Consider the following 15,207-nt stretch of genomic DNA (forward strand, 5'->3'; position numbering starts at 1 on the left):
CACTTCAGGGCCACATACCTAATTGATAGCAATTATTTTGTGGTTATTCTGTCCATATGGACTGTTGATACATAAACGGTGATTCATTAATTAATATAAGAAATTACTCGTACTTTAGACAGAACATACAGCGTGTTTCCGAATTCACAAGACTATATCATCGATATGAGTAAGTATACGTAGTACGCCAGTTTATAAAAATTTTCTGCATAGTGTTCCTCGAAAAGAACGTCGTCTTCCCTCCCCAGGCTTCCCGTTTGACTTCACCAAGTATTTCCATAATACTAGAGTGCTGATCGAACCTACGGGTAACAAATCTAACAGCCCTCCCCAGAACTCCTTCGATGACCTCCTTTAACTGGCGGCGATCCGAAACACTCGAACAGTATCCAGGAGTGCGTCACACTATGTTCTATATGCGGCGTCTTTCATGGATAAACCGAAGTCCATTATCAGCCTTCGCTACTAGCATCCTTACGCGTTCCTTCTGCTACATATTGCTTTCCAACGTTACGCCTGGATATTTAATCGACATGACTACAGAAGGCTGAAAAGTTAGAAACTGGGGAAAGATAGGCAAGGAAATCGGCAGTCTCCATCCAGTAACCATCCCAACATTCGCTTTGACCCATTTAGGGAACTCGTGGGAGACCTAAACCTGTGTAGCCAACTGAGGATTTGAACCACTTTTCTTGCAGTTTCACATGGTGCAATGGGAAGACTATATAGGACACCTGAAGTATTAACACCACCGGCTTAAAGTTTCTCTATATTTTTGGTAGTCCAGCCCAGAAACTTTATGGACGAGGGAGTAACTGCTTTTCAAAGAGCTTCCATAGTGTCACTACTCACGTTCATAAAATTATACATAGCGAACATGTATGGGTTTTATGTAAATAATAGCTTTCTCCATGAATTTCATTGAAATCTTCTCGGTTTATCAGTGAGTCGTGGTGTCGTAATGTCGCAACCCTTCGATGATTTTTCTACTCGTTAGATTGAGCCGAAGTGACTTCAGCTGAAGATGACAAATACGAAATTTGTCGAAATGTTGCGACGACTCAACGACAAGACTCACTGACAACCCGAGGATATTTCACCAAGACATGTGGTTTTATATGACATTCATACTAAATTTTCTCCTAGCCCTCTTTGTTCCAGGCATAAAAAGTGATAACCATATGAATGCATTAGAGATAAGTCCTGATCTCCCAGGGAAATGAGGGGAAAAATAACTCAGTTTATTGCTTCTGGCAGACAGGAACGGAGGAAAGACGGCGCAATAACTGGAATGGGTTAAATACTGAACTAGTGTTCAAGACTAGTGCAAAGAACCCCGCATTTTTCGTTTCGTACACCAGTTTGCTAGCCCAATCACCAACATCGCTCTAGACATACGAAATAATCCTATCTGAACATTACAGTTTCGCACGGCGACGGTAACTACCATTGCATCGAATGCAACCTATTTACCTAGTTTAGCACCTATTATATAAACTGAAGAGTCAAAGAAACTGGTACACGTGCCTAATATTGTGTAGAGACCGCGCGAGCACGCAAAAGTGCCGCAACATGACTTAGCATTGGATTCCATTAATGACTGAAGAAGTGCTAGAAGGAATTGACACCACAAATCCTGCAAGGCTGTACGTAGGTCGGTCAGAGTACGATGGGGTGGAACAGCATGTTGCAGTGCATCCCAGATATGCTCAATAAAGTTCATGTTTGTGGAGTTTGGAGGTCATCGGAAGAGTTTAAACTCAGAAGAGTGTTGCTGTAGCCACTGTGTAGCGGTTCTGGACATGTGGGGTGTCGCATTGTCGTGCTGGAATTGCCAGAGTCCGTCGGAATGCACCGTGGGTATGTGTCAGGTTTCCCATATCACTCCAACTGCACATGACCCATACCATTACAGATCCACTACCAACTTGAACAGTCCCCTGCTGACATGCAGGGTCCATGTATTCATGAGGTTGTCTCCATACTCTTACACGTCTATCCGCTCGATACAATCCAAGCAGGCAACATGTTTCCAGTCACTAACAGTCCAATGTCGGTGTTGACGGGTCCAGGCGAGCCGTAAAGCTTTGTGTCGTACAGTCATCAAGGGTGCACAAGTGGACCTTTGGCTCCGAAAGCCCAACCGATGCTGTTAAAAAATGGCTCTGAGCAGTATGGGACATAACATCTGAGGTCATCAGTGCCTAGAACTTAGAACTACTTAAACCTAACTAACCTAAGGACATCACACACATCCATGCCCGAGGCAGGATTCGAACCTGCGACCGTAGCGGTCGCTCGGTTCCAGACTGAAGCGCCTAGAACCGCTCGGCTATACACGCACACTGACACTTGCTGATGGTCGAGCACTGAAATACGCTGCAAGGGAAGGGTTGCTCTTCTGTCACTTTGAACGATTCTCTTCAGTCGTCGTTGGTCCCATTCTAGTAGGATCTTTTTTTGGGCCGAAGCGATGTCAGAGATTTCATGGTTTACCGACTGCTTATATTCACGGTAAAGACGTGAAATGGTGGTACCAGAAAATACCCGCTTCTTAGCTACATCGGAGATGTGACCCATCGCTCGTGCGCCGACTATAACACCACGTACACACTCACTTAAATCTTGATAATTTTCCATTGTAGCAGAAGTAAGCGACCTAACAACTTCTCCACACATCTATCTTATATAGGCGTTGCCGACCGCAGCGCCGTATTCTACCTGTTTACATATCTCTAAAAAATGGTTCAAATGGCTCTGAACACTATGGGGCTCAACTGCTGTGGTCATCAGTCCCCTAGAACTTAGAACTACGTAAACCTAACTAACCTAAGGACATCACACACATCCATGCCCGAGGCAGGATTCGAACCTGCGACCGTATCAGTCGCACGGTTCCGGACTGCGCGCCTAGAACTGCGAGACCATCGCGGCCGGCTACATATCTCTATGCATGCCTTAACCAGTTTCTTTGGCGCTTCAGTGCAATAACGCAACAACCACAGCGTCGGCATCCTTCAGCGTCCATCACGTCCCATGTATATACAGTGCATCCATACTCTGAAAATAACTTTAAAGCTCATGACGAAATGTTCCTCTCATTGTGCGACACTTCCCACCCGCGTATGAAGAGTGGAAAGGATGACTACTTACATACACGGTTGCACCCGGCTACGTTACTTAATACTGGTCTTCGTAGTTAACAAGTCGACATTGCCTTTTTTATCTGCCAAATTATGATGCTCTTTCCTGAGTCAAACAAGCGTGTGACTATTTTACTGGCATTTTTTGTTTAGGTTCATAATTCTCTGTTAGACCTGTCTGAACCACATTCTAGAAATCCCACATGAATATTTTGAGCAATCTGATTTGTAGACAGGCTCTATTTTCGCAGTAAGAGTTTATACTTACCACCTGTTTAACCTACGAGGGATCCGATGTGATCCATTTCACATCTTTATGAACTGTTATATCCAGATATGCACTTAAGTTGACCGGTTGCTATTGTGCCTCGCTGATGTTGTAGTCATCGGATATTACTTTCCTGCGTTGAACTGAACCGTTTTATAATTCTCATCTGATAAACAAGCCATCTGTATTTTCACTTCTTTGAAATGTTTGTGCCATTTGAATGAATATATGTGCAACATTTTTTCCAGCAGCTCTTCGTTACACATACCTGCATCATCTGCGACTAAGTTTGCTATTAATGTTGTCTGCTAGCTCACTAACACACATATGGAGCACAAGGATCTCCACACAATTCCGTGCGGTACACCTAAGGGTCCTACGGCTCTCCATTGCTCTTCACCTTATGCGTTCATATTAGCCTTGTTATTGGCAAAGAACATCAGTGAGCATATTGTTTTACCTGTACAGTTCTTTATAATCTCTGCTCTGCATCCAAGACAAATAGCTGCGTATTTCCTACCAAGATATCCTCACTGCAGTCACAAATTTCGATTTACATCTCGTGTAATTGTCGTTTCGTTAATAATCGTTGGTACAGTACAGAGTAAAATTCTTTTCTGAAGTCAGGAAGTAATGTTTTGAGTCACGAAATTTAGGTTATCATGTGAGAAATGCGTTGACAGCGAAAAGTTCTGTGAATGGTTGTTCGCTGTGTTCGTTTCATTCACTCTACTGTAAATGAAGCCTGACTCTCGGTCGACGTGGATAATGTATTCTTTGTAGGTGTTGCGAATTACACTGAATTCAACGAAATAGTGTACATTACTTAGTAAAGTTTTCTTTATTATATGGTCAGAGAAACCGTTCTGAATTTTGATTTATTATGCGATCTAAGCAACGTATTTATTCTTTCGTAGCCCCCACTGAGTAACACCAGTCAAAATGTCCGCTACGTTCACACTGTCAGTCAGGTGTGACGGTTTGGAAAGGTACCGGACGCTCCCCTTCCTTGCCGTCCTTCCCCTAGTCAGCCTGGGTCAGGCAAAGGTGCTCGATGGTTTGATGCTTCTTCCTCGAGAGTCCCAGCTGAACGGTACGTGACAGTCTACCCATCAAATAGGCGGATGTTACGATTGGACGTAATTTTGTACCCGTCATTTTGTCTGGCCTTAGCAACAAGTAAACCTAAGAGTTTCCTCACCATCCTACATGATCAAGCAAATATCGTTTACATTCTACCCGGTTTTCCATCTTTCTCTGTACATGTTCAGCGTAGTAACTGGGGTTTCGTCGGAAAAGGTATTATATTTTCCTGTTCTCATGTCTTAGTTCCGTCTTTGCCAAATCAGAGGAACAGTCGCCGATCAAATAAACTCAGATCACTTTTGCATTTCCACAAACGATATATTGATTTCCCACCCCAATACGGATAGAATCGCTGACATTTTGTTTTCATTTTCAGCCAAAAACATTGGAAATGGAGGACGATAATCGTGACCGACGAATTGATCCTGTCGATGTTGACAGAATCTCTCGGATACTGGCAGAATTAGTGATCAGGAAGAGGACAGTACTTTGATGATGCTTCATGTGAAACTGAAGATAACTATCGATTTGTTGATGAAGACGAAAACATCAGTTCAGGGCAGTCAGTAGTAAATTCTATTCATCCACTCTACCCTTCACCCACTGCAGAGAAACGAAATCGCTCTTCACAAAAAATTAAAAACATCAAGTCTAAGAAAAGGAGCAGACTGGAAGAACTCCAACCGTCAAACCTCTTTGGATCAGTCAGATGCACCACAACAGAACAGGCAAGAAGAGGAGATTGTCCTAAGTGATATCGGCCAAGAACTTCATGTTAGGCACAAATAGTGCCAGAAAATCCCATTCCGCCTCATCACATCTAATCGTCACTTGCGAGGAAGAAGAGCTGTTTAGGAAAAATGGACACAAATTGACGATGACGACGACCTGTTCGATCAGGACGGCTGCCAGGAACATTGTTCACATAAACCCTGACCCAGCGCCCATTACCAACTACACGTATGATCCAAAGGAATGTTTTTCTCTGTCCTTTTCACGTTCCATCATGACAAAATTGTCCTTCATACGAATGAATAAATAAAGAGAGCCAGGGTGAACTATAAAAATGAAAATTCTGCAGTTTGAAAAATACGACCTTGGATGAGTTGCAAGCTTTGCTTGAGTTACTGATTCTATCAGCTGCTCTAAAGAATAACCGTTTGAATGACGATGTGTTATTTCATAGCAAATATTTTGGCACCTCGTTCCGCGGTGCCATGTCACTGGTTCGCTTTAGATTTCCCCTGCAATGTCTACGATTCAATGATAAGTCTCATCGCTCAGAGAGAATTGAACAAACAAAATCGCATCAGTCACCTCAATAAGGGAAGAATTTTTTAAACACTGCATAGAAAATTACAAACCCAGCTCATATCTGTCAATGACCAGCTTGTAACTTTAAAAAGGAGGTGTGGTTTCAAAATGTTTATTCTAAGTAAACCGGGGAAATATGGGCTGAAAATCGTTATGATGTGCTACAGTAGCGCATTAAATATGATTGATGCAGAGCACTACGCTGGAAAAGGTTCTGTTCAAATTGTTCAAATGGCTCTGACCACTATCTACATCTACATCCATACTCCGCAAGCCACCTGACGGTGTGTGGCGGAGGGTACCCTGAGTGCCTCTATCGGTTCTCCCTTCTATTCCAGTCTCGTATTGTTCGTGGAAAGAAGGATTGTCGGTATCCTTCTGTGTGGGCTCTAATCTCTCTGATTTTATCCTCATGGTCTCTCATCGCTCAGAGAGAGTTGAACAAACAAAATCGCACCAGTCACCGCAATAAGGGAAGAATTTTTTAAACACTGCAGAGAAAATTACACACCCAGCTCATATCTGCCAATGACCAGCTTGTAACTTTAAGAAGGAGGTGTGGTTTCAAAATGTTTATTCTAAGTAAACCGGGGAAGTATGGGCTGAAAATCGTTATGATGTGCTGCAGTAGCACATTAAATATGATTGATGCACTATGGGACTTAACTTCTGAGGTAACCAGTCCCCTAGAATTCAGAGCTACTTAAACCTAACTAACCTAAGGACCACACACACATCCATCCTCCAAGCGAGATTCGAACCTGCGACCGTAGCGGTCGCGTGGTTCCTGACTGTAGCTCCTAGAACCGCTCGGCCACTCCGGCAGCAAAGGTTCTGTTCCAACTGGAATGCCTGCAACAGATCATTATGTTGACGAACTGACTGCGACTGCTCAGGGGACTAATAGTAACATAGCGATCGATAATTGGCTAGTCAGAGTCCCTTTCGCTGCCAAACTGCTGAATGAAAAGCTAGCAATGATGGGGTGAATAAAAAAGTTAAAGGAAGTTTCCCGACAACTTTGTGAATGAGAATTATAAAAAAAACGTAAAGCACGACGTTCGTTTTTCTGGTGTCACGATCAAATCACAGCTGTATTCTACAAACCAGAACCAGATAAGCTGTGGAGAGGAATGAGTTGCAGGAGAAAAACAGATAGACGGGCATTGTGTTTCGTTTACAGTAGGGCCAATATCAGGCTGGTGAAGTCCTACGTAAACTATGCGTCAAATTTGATAGGGAATTAAGAAAAAACAAGTGTTCCCAAAAGAACCAGTGTCTCGTTTTGAGTTTGCCAAAACCTTGCATTCTCTGCTTGTGCAAGAGTGCCTGAGACAGTGGCTGACTATTAGCAATTTTTCTAAGGAATTGAGGCTACCTATAGAGAATGGTCTCGTTGAAAATGAAAACGAACGGGCACAAATAGATCAAAATCATTCCAAGCATTCATCTGGCAGCGTTACTCAGAAGATGCCTCGGAAAACATGTCGCTTTTGCCACTGTAAAAAGAAACGAATGACTGCCCAGTGTTGCAGCAAATGCACAAGTGCGGTTTGCAGTGAGCACACTATAGAAGACTGTATTGCCTGATATAAAGAATTCTTTTGATTCACGTTCCTTTTTTTCTTAGTTTTTGTTTATCATTTTTACCCTTCTTCCGAATTCTTCGAATTATAAACAGGTACAGCTTAAAGATAAGTTTCTCAGTTTACCATTTTGTTTGTTTTCTTGTTTTTTGATCTGAAAAAAATTAATGAGACTGTACACGCAACTAATAAGGCTGATGGTAGGATATAATAAATAGTCGGCCGGTGTGGCCGAGTGGTTGTAGGTGCTTCAGTCTGCAATCGCGCGACTACTATGGTCACAGGTTCGAATCCTGACTCGGGCATGGATGTGTCTGACGTGTATAGGTTAGTTACGTTCAAGAAGTTCTAAGTTTGAACCATACGTTGACTTCTAGTCGTTAAATGACTGTTCGTCCACTTGCTCAACAGCAGATTATGCCTAAACTACGAGATGCTTCGGTAAGCGCATGCAAAAATTTAGCAGGAAATGATAATGCTACACTGAACGACTTGAGATTCGGAATCTTGGTGCCGAGAAGCCAACTTGAGGAGATGATAGGAATAAAATCACAATTCTGTGTACTTTTTTATTTACAGTAGTTAACTGCAAATACTGTTATTGATACAATCAACATACAAATTGCACTGTGTCTTATAAAATGTGCTGAAACCTCAACTCAAGCAGGACATCAAAAATGGGCCCTATGGGACTTAACTTCTAAGGTCATCAGTCCCCAAAGAATTTACAATTGCTTGAACCTAACAAACCTAAGGACATCATACACATCCATGCCCGAGTCAGGATTCGAACCTGCGACCGTAGGGGTCGCGCGGTTCCAGACTGTAGAACCGCTTGGCCACCCCGGCCGGCAGTATGACATAAGTGGAGAAGATTCTGATGCACCCTGACAAATATCCCTGGTATGTTTCGAATCACATCAAAGGCAGCTACAATACTGGCAACTAATTCCATCTCTGTATACACTGGGCCTCATACACAAGTGACTTTAGATACCACCATAGGAAAAAGTCAAGAGGTTTCAGGTCAGGTAGCCTCGCTGGAATAGGACTTCTCCTTCCAATTCAGCGACCAGTAAATACTAAACCGGTACTGCTCCCTCGCATTGTACTGTGTGTCTCTGAATAACACTGGGTAATGAATGGGTCTGTCGTTCATTCATAATGTGGTCATGGGAAAATGTAAATACGATACGACAGTGACACCTTATGAACAAGTAACGTAAACAAAACCCGCGTCATGACTTCCTGGTAATCAGTTTCGTCCTCCTTGTTCCTTGGAGGAAGTAAAGAATGTACATGTAAATAAACAGCAGAGCACTTGCAAACTTGAACGCACATGGTAGTTGTAAATAAACTGGAAAACAGTAAAGCTAGACAAGGCGGTAGACACATTTACCTCCATACCGCCTTAAGCTGACTTCTACCATCCCAGATTCTCTGCCTCAAATTGTTCATTGGAACATTCTCTACCTGCTGTTAGATTTTTGCACGCTCTTACAGAGACACCATGTGTATAACCTAAGGGTTTCACACACATCCATGCCCGAGGGAGGATTCGAACATGCGACCGTAGCAGCAGCGTGGTTCCGGACTGAAGCGCCTAGAACCTCTCGACCACAGCGGCCGGTATTAATACTGTCTTTCACGCTATGTATAGTATTAAAATTCTGAATACAACAACTGGAAACACCTTGCTTGTTCATTTGCAACTCCATGGCTAAATCTAGCGTCTGTTTCCGTCTCACCATCCATTCCTCAGTCTTCCCACACTTCTCCTTCCCTATCATTCATAATTCATTGGTAGTTTAGGAAGTCTTTATGCCCGCACACGAAGTATATGTCTCTCCATTTTTCTTTGGACTGGAATGCCTTATTGTTTAATGGTCGGATCCCTAATTCTTCCCTTATTACTTCGTTTCTAATTTTGTCTTCCGTAGTGCAGCGTTTCACAGATTGAGAAATTTAATTTTGATACCTCTAGTTACCTCCTCCCATGAACCATGGACCTTGCCGTTGGTGGGGAGGCTTGCGTGAATCAGCAATACAGATAGCCGTACCGTAGGTGCAACCATAACGGAGGGGTATCTGTTGAGAGACCAGACAAACGTGTGGTTCCTGAAGAGGGGCAGCAGCCTTTTCAGTAGTTGCAAGGGCAACAGTCTGGATGATTGACTGATCTGGCCTTGTAGCAATAACCAAAATGGCCTTGCTGTGCTGGTACTGCGAACGGCTGAAAGCAAGGGGAAACTGCGGCCGTAATTTTTCCCGAGGGCATGCAGCTTTACTGTATGATTAAATGATGATGGCGTCCTCTTGGGTAAAATATTCCGGAGATAAAATAGTCCCCCATTCGGATCTCCGGGCGGGGACTACTGAAGAGGATGTCGTTATCAGGAGAAAGAAAACTGGCGTTCTACGGATCGTAGCGTGGAATGTCAGATCTCTTAATCGGGCAGGTAGGTTAGAAAATTTAAAAAGAGAAATGGATAGGTTAAAGATAGAGATAGTGGGAATTAGTAAAGTTCGGTGGCAAGAGGAACAAGACTTCTGGTCCGGTGACTACAGAGTTATACACACAAAATCAAATAGGGGTAATGCAGGAGTAGGAAAATAGGAATGCGGGTAAGCAACTACAAACAGCATAGTGACCGCATTATTGTGGCCAAGATAGATACGAAGCCCACACCTACTACAGTAGCACAAGTTTATATGCCAACTAGCTCTGCAGATGACGAAGAAATTCAAGAAATGTATGATCAAATAAAAGAAATTATTCAGATAGTGAAGGGTGATGAAACTTTAATAGTCATGGGTGACTGGAATTCGGTAGTAGGAAAAAGGAGAGAAAGAAAAGTAGTAGGTGAATATGGATTGGGGCTGAGAAATGAAAGAGGAACCCGCCTGGTAGAATTTTGCACAGAGCACAACTTAATCATAGCTAATACTTGGCTTAAGAATCATGAAAGAAGGTTGTATACATGGAAGAACCCTGGAGATACTAAAAGGTATCAGATAGATTATATAATGGTAAGACAGAGATTTAGGAACCAGGTTTTAAATTGTAAGACATTTCCAGGGGCAGATGTAGACTCTGACCACAATCTATTGGTTATGACCTGTAGATCAAAACTGAAGAAACTGCAAAAAGGAGGGAACTTAAGGAGATATGACCAGGATAAACTGAAAGAACCAGAGGTTTACAGAGTTTCAGGGAGAGCGTAAGGGACCAATTGACAGGAATGGGGGACACAAATACAGTAGAAGAAGAATGGGTAGCTTTGAGGGATGAAGTACTGAAGGCAGCAGATAATCAAGTAGGTAAAAAGACGAGGGCTAGTAGAAATCCTTGCGTAACAGAAGAAATATTGAATTTAATTGATGAAAGGAGAAAATATAAAAATGCAGTAAATGAAGCAGGCAAAAAGGAATACAAACGTGTCAAAAATGAGATCGACAGTAAGTGCAAAATGGCTAAGCAGGGATGGCTAGAGGACAAATGTAAGGATGTAGAGGCTTATCTCACTAGGGGTAAGATAGATACTGCCTACAGGAAAATTAAAGAGACCTCTGGAGATAAGAGAACCACTTGTATGAACATCAAGAGCTCAGATGGAAACCCAGTTCTAAGCAAAGAAGGGAAAGCAGAAAGGTGGAAGAAGTATATAGAGGGTCTATACAAGGGCGATGTACTTGAGGACAATGTTATGGAAATGCAAGAGGATGTGGATGAAGATGATATGGGAGATACGATACCGGGTGAAGAGCTTGACAGAGCACTGAAAGACCTGAGTCGAAACAAGGCCCCCGGAGTAGACAACATTCCATTGGATCTACTGACGGTCTTGGGAGAGCCACTCCTGACAAAACTCTACCATCTGGTGAACAAGATGTATGAAACAGGCGAAATACCCGCAGAGTTCAAGAAGAAGATAATAATTCCAATCCCAAAGAAAGCAGGTGTTGACAGATGTGAAAATTACCGAACAATCAGTTTAATAAGCCACAGCTGCAAAATACTAACACGAATGATTTACAGACGAATGGAACAACTAGCATCAGGGAAGATGAGTTTGGATTCCGTAGACAGGTTGGAACACATGAGGCAATACTGACACTACGAATTATCTTAGAAGAAAGATTAAGGAAAGGCAAACCTACGTTTCTAGCATTCGTAGACTTAGAGAAAGCTTTTGACAATGTAGACTGGAATACTCTCTTTCAAATTCTAAAGGTGGCAGGGGTAAAATACAGGGAGCGAATGGCTATTTACAATTTGTACAGAAACCAGATGGCAGTTATAAGAGTCAAGGGACATGAAAGGGAAGGAGTTGTTGGGAATGGAGTAAGATAGGGTTGTAGCCTCTCCCCGATGTTATTCAATCTGTATATTGAGCAAGCAGTAAAGGAAAAATCCATGGAGAAGAAATAAAAACTTTGATGTTCGCCGATGACATCGTAATTCTGTCAGAGACAGCAAACGAATTGGGAGAGCAGTTGAATGGAATGGATAGGTCTTGAAAGGAAGATATAAGATGAACATCAACAAAAGCAAAACGAGGATAATGGAATGTAGTCGAATTAAGTCGGGTGCTGCTGAGAGAATTAGATTAGGAAATGAGACACTTGAAGTACTAAAGGAGTTTTGCTGTTTGGGGAGCAAAATAACTGATGATGGTCGAAGTAGAGAAGATACAAAATGTAGACTGGCAATGGCAAGGAAAGCGAGTGTAGCCATGTATGGAAGTGAAACATGGACGATAAATAGTTTGGACAAGAAGAGAATAGAAGCTTTCGAAATGTGGTGCTACAGAAGAATGCTGAAGATTAGATGGGTAAATCACATAACTAATGAGGAAGTATTGAATAGGATTGGGGAGAAGAGAAGTTTGTGGCACCACTTGACTAGAAGCAGGGATCGATTGGTAGGACATGTTCTGAGGCATTAATGGATCACCAATTTAGTATTGGAGGGCAGTGTGGAGGGTAAAAATCGTAGAGGGAGACCAAGAGATGAAGACACTAAGCAGATTCAGAAGGATGTAGGTTGCAGTAGGTACTGGGAGATGAAGAAGCTTGCACAGGATAGAGTAGCATGGAGAGCTGCATCAAACCAGTCTCAGGACTGAAGACCACAACAACAACAACAACCTCTAGTTGCAGTAAATACTTATTTCTCAGCGAGGTGCTTTCCACCCCACAATAGGAGAATTGGTTGAGGATAGTTTTCGTTTATCTACAATCATGAAATTTGGCAAGAAGAAATTTGTCGCAGTAGAAGTAAAGGAAAAAAATCCAAAAATTTTTAAACTGCAATCGCATAAAAATATTTCTTTATGGAATTCTTGACCGTGTCTTACGAAAGACAATATTTATGTCAAATACTAAGGTCTATGGTCCGTCGGTGGTGTAAAATATTTAAGCTTCTAAGCCAATGCAATCAAAAGATACTGCAATTTCTAAAGACCACTTTTTCTCAGGAACGAGTAGAGGTATAAAATTGAAATTTATGTCAAATAACGCATGAAATTTTCGTGAAATAAAATACATACATCAAAAACGTTTTGCATCACCCGGTTCCCACAACTCCTGAAGAGAGACGTTGCCTGTAAATATTGTATCACAGACACAGTCCCAGTCCCTTTGACTGTTGAGAGATGTCACTAAATCCGCCGAAAGGTGTACACAACCATGCATGAGCAGAGCCTACTAGACGAGGGGGTCAGACAGCTGATCAGTTCCAGTCATTCCATCAGGAAGGAGGGACACTGCTCGTATTGTCTGTAGTTCAGCCATGGCTAGAGGGTCAATATCACGGTTCGATTGCATCCGCAAATTGTTACTTCGTGATAGAAAGGGCTCTCAACAATGGAAGTGTCCAGGAGTCTCAGAGTGAACCAAAGCGTTGTCGTTCGGACATGGAGGTGATACAGAGAGACAGGAAGTGTCGATGACATGCCTCGCTCAGGCCGCCCAATGGCTACTACTGCAATGGACGATCGCTGCCTACGGATTATGGCTCAGAGGAACCCTGACAGCAACGCCACCAAGTTGAATAACGCTTTCCGTGCAGCCACATTACGTCGAGTTACGACGACATTTTTGGCATCGTGGAGCACCACCGCACTCAAGACTGCATGTGAGAGCATTCCTTAATAATGACCCTCCTCAATGATAGATCAGCCGAAGGATCTCGCACTGCACCACTGGCCTCCAAGAACGCCTGCTCTCGCGGTAGGTGGTATTTTTTTTTAAGAAGGATGTGAAACACTCCGTCCACGTGGTTCCCCTTCGGACAACTCTGGGTGAACTGGAACGATACACAGCGAACAACAGTTAATGCATTAATTCCAGATATGTTCGCAGAAGCGTCCTCATTCCACCTTGGAACACCCATTAAACCATTAAGATAACAAGGGACATTAGATCTTAAATACCTTAGGATTTGCTTGCATGATACGAAACCGGTTGTCCCAGTCTCTGAGCGACTATAATGAAACAGTGAGCGCGGAAAATTGGGCTCTTAATCGGTTTTGCAGTATTTCAAAGCCTCAAAATATTTTAACTATGGCGTTTCATTCAGTATTTAAAGCTTAAATAGATTTAAATACTGAATGAAATACGGTACAGCACGTACGGATCAGTAGCAGCCTTCATTCAGTAGCTACTGTGCGTTAAATGCCACCCACCCGTGAGTCGGAGATGTGAGCCGGAGTGCTCTTCCCCCACCACTTGCTGCCCCCTCCTATGTCTCCTGCCTGGGCGATGGTGGGTGCGCGGAGTGAGCGTTGTTCTCGGGCGTCGCGTCCTTGCTGTGGTGACCCGCGGCCGCCTCCCTGGGACAGCTGCTCCGCCGTCGACGTCGGCGTCTCCCCCGCCGCCCCTACCGCCCTCATGCCGCCCCCCACTTGGCTGCCCCGCCGGCGCGCGCCTCGCTGCTATTCGGGTCTGGCCCGCGAGGTGACACAGTGGCCGCAAACACGGACCACACAGTCACCGTCCGCCTGCCGACGACAACGCGACGCGCTCTGCGCTCCTCTCTGATCGCCCGACAAACCGAATCGAGCACCGTGACTTTGCAGCACAGTGACCGCGTGCGTCTACGCCGACCTGCGTCATCGGAACGCCGGTCCTGGGGCCTTGTTCTGCTGTCACTGCCCGGCTGTCTTGGAGTCAGTCCAGCACAGCTGTTTGACACGCCAGGTGACGAAGGTCAGCTATAGAGCCCAAGATTCCGACCTGTATTATTGCTGCGGAAGAATATAAGGTATTTATAATTTCCTGCGCCTAGCTGACCGGATATCAGTGTGTAGTTGAGCACTAGTCTTTGACGTACCACACAAAGTGTCTTTTTCTATTTCGCATTCTGTGCTAGCGTCACTAAATCTATTATCGGATGAATATTTGGCGTTTAATGATCTATCCAACACTTTTTTCTCTGTCTCACAGCACACACACACACACACATACACACACACACACACACACACACACACACACACACACACACACAAAACCCAGCACATAAATAGACAGAACACACATGCTCCGCCACACACCGTCAGGTGGCTTGCGGAGTATGGATGTAGATGTAGAATCTCAGATACCTGTGTCCCTAACTTAATTACCACAACGTAAGTTTCAGTAGTGATTGTCTAGCATACTGAAAACCGTATGAAATTATTTAATTACAGAGAGATCATAAGATTTCGGTACGAAATTGAAGATGATGCTATGTCAGCATCAAGTGGATGGGAAAGTAGATTGGCGAGGAATATTTATTTATTGGTTTATGCAACCCAACATTTCA

General features: G+C 43.4%; 1 protein-coding gene across 5 annotated transcripts in view; it reads left to right on the forward strand.

The window, feature by feature from the left end:
- LOC126272339 (inactive dipeptidyl peptidase 10) overlaps nt 1–15,207 on the forward strand; it is a 1,336,959-nt gene that overhangs the window by 29,735 nt on the left and 1,292,017 nt on the right. The window contains exon 1 of one of the 5 annotated variants that reach the window (XM_049975131.1): nt 14,363–14,664. The exons of 3 other annotated variants lie outside the window; for them this stretch is intronic. The gene's annotated coding sequence lies outside the window, so the exon portion shown is untranslated. Of the gene's footprint in view, nt 1–14,362; nt 14,665–15,207 lie in introns of those variants that run through there. One more of the 5 variants, XM_049975127.1, reaches the window with a different exon arrangement.

Source organism: Schistocerca gregaria, chromosome 5 (assembly GCF_023897955.1).
Source record: "Schistocerca gregaria isolate iqSchGreg1 chromosome 5, iqSchGreg1.2, whole genome shotgun sequence".
Classification (NCBI taxonomy): domain Eukaryota; kingdom Metazoa; phylum Arthropoda; class Insecta; order Orthoptera; family Acrididae; genus Schistocerca; species Schistocerca gregaria.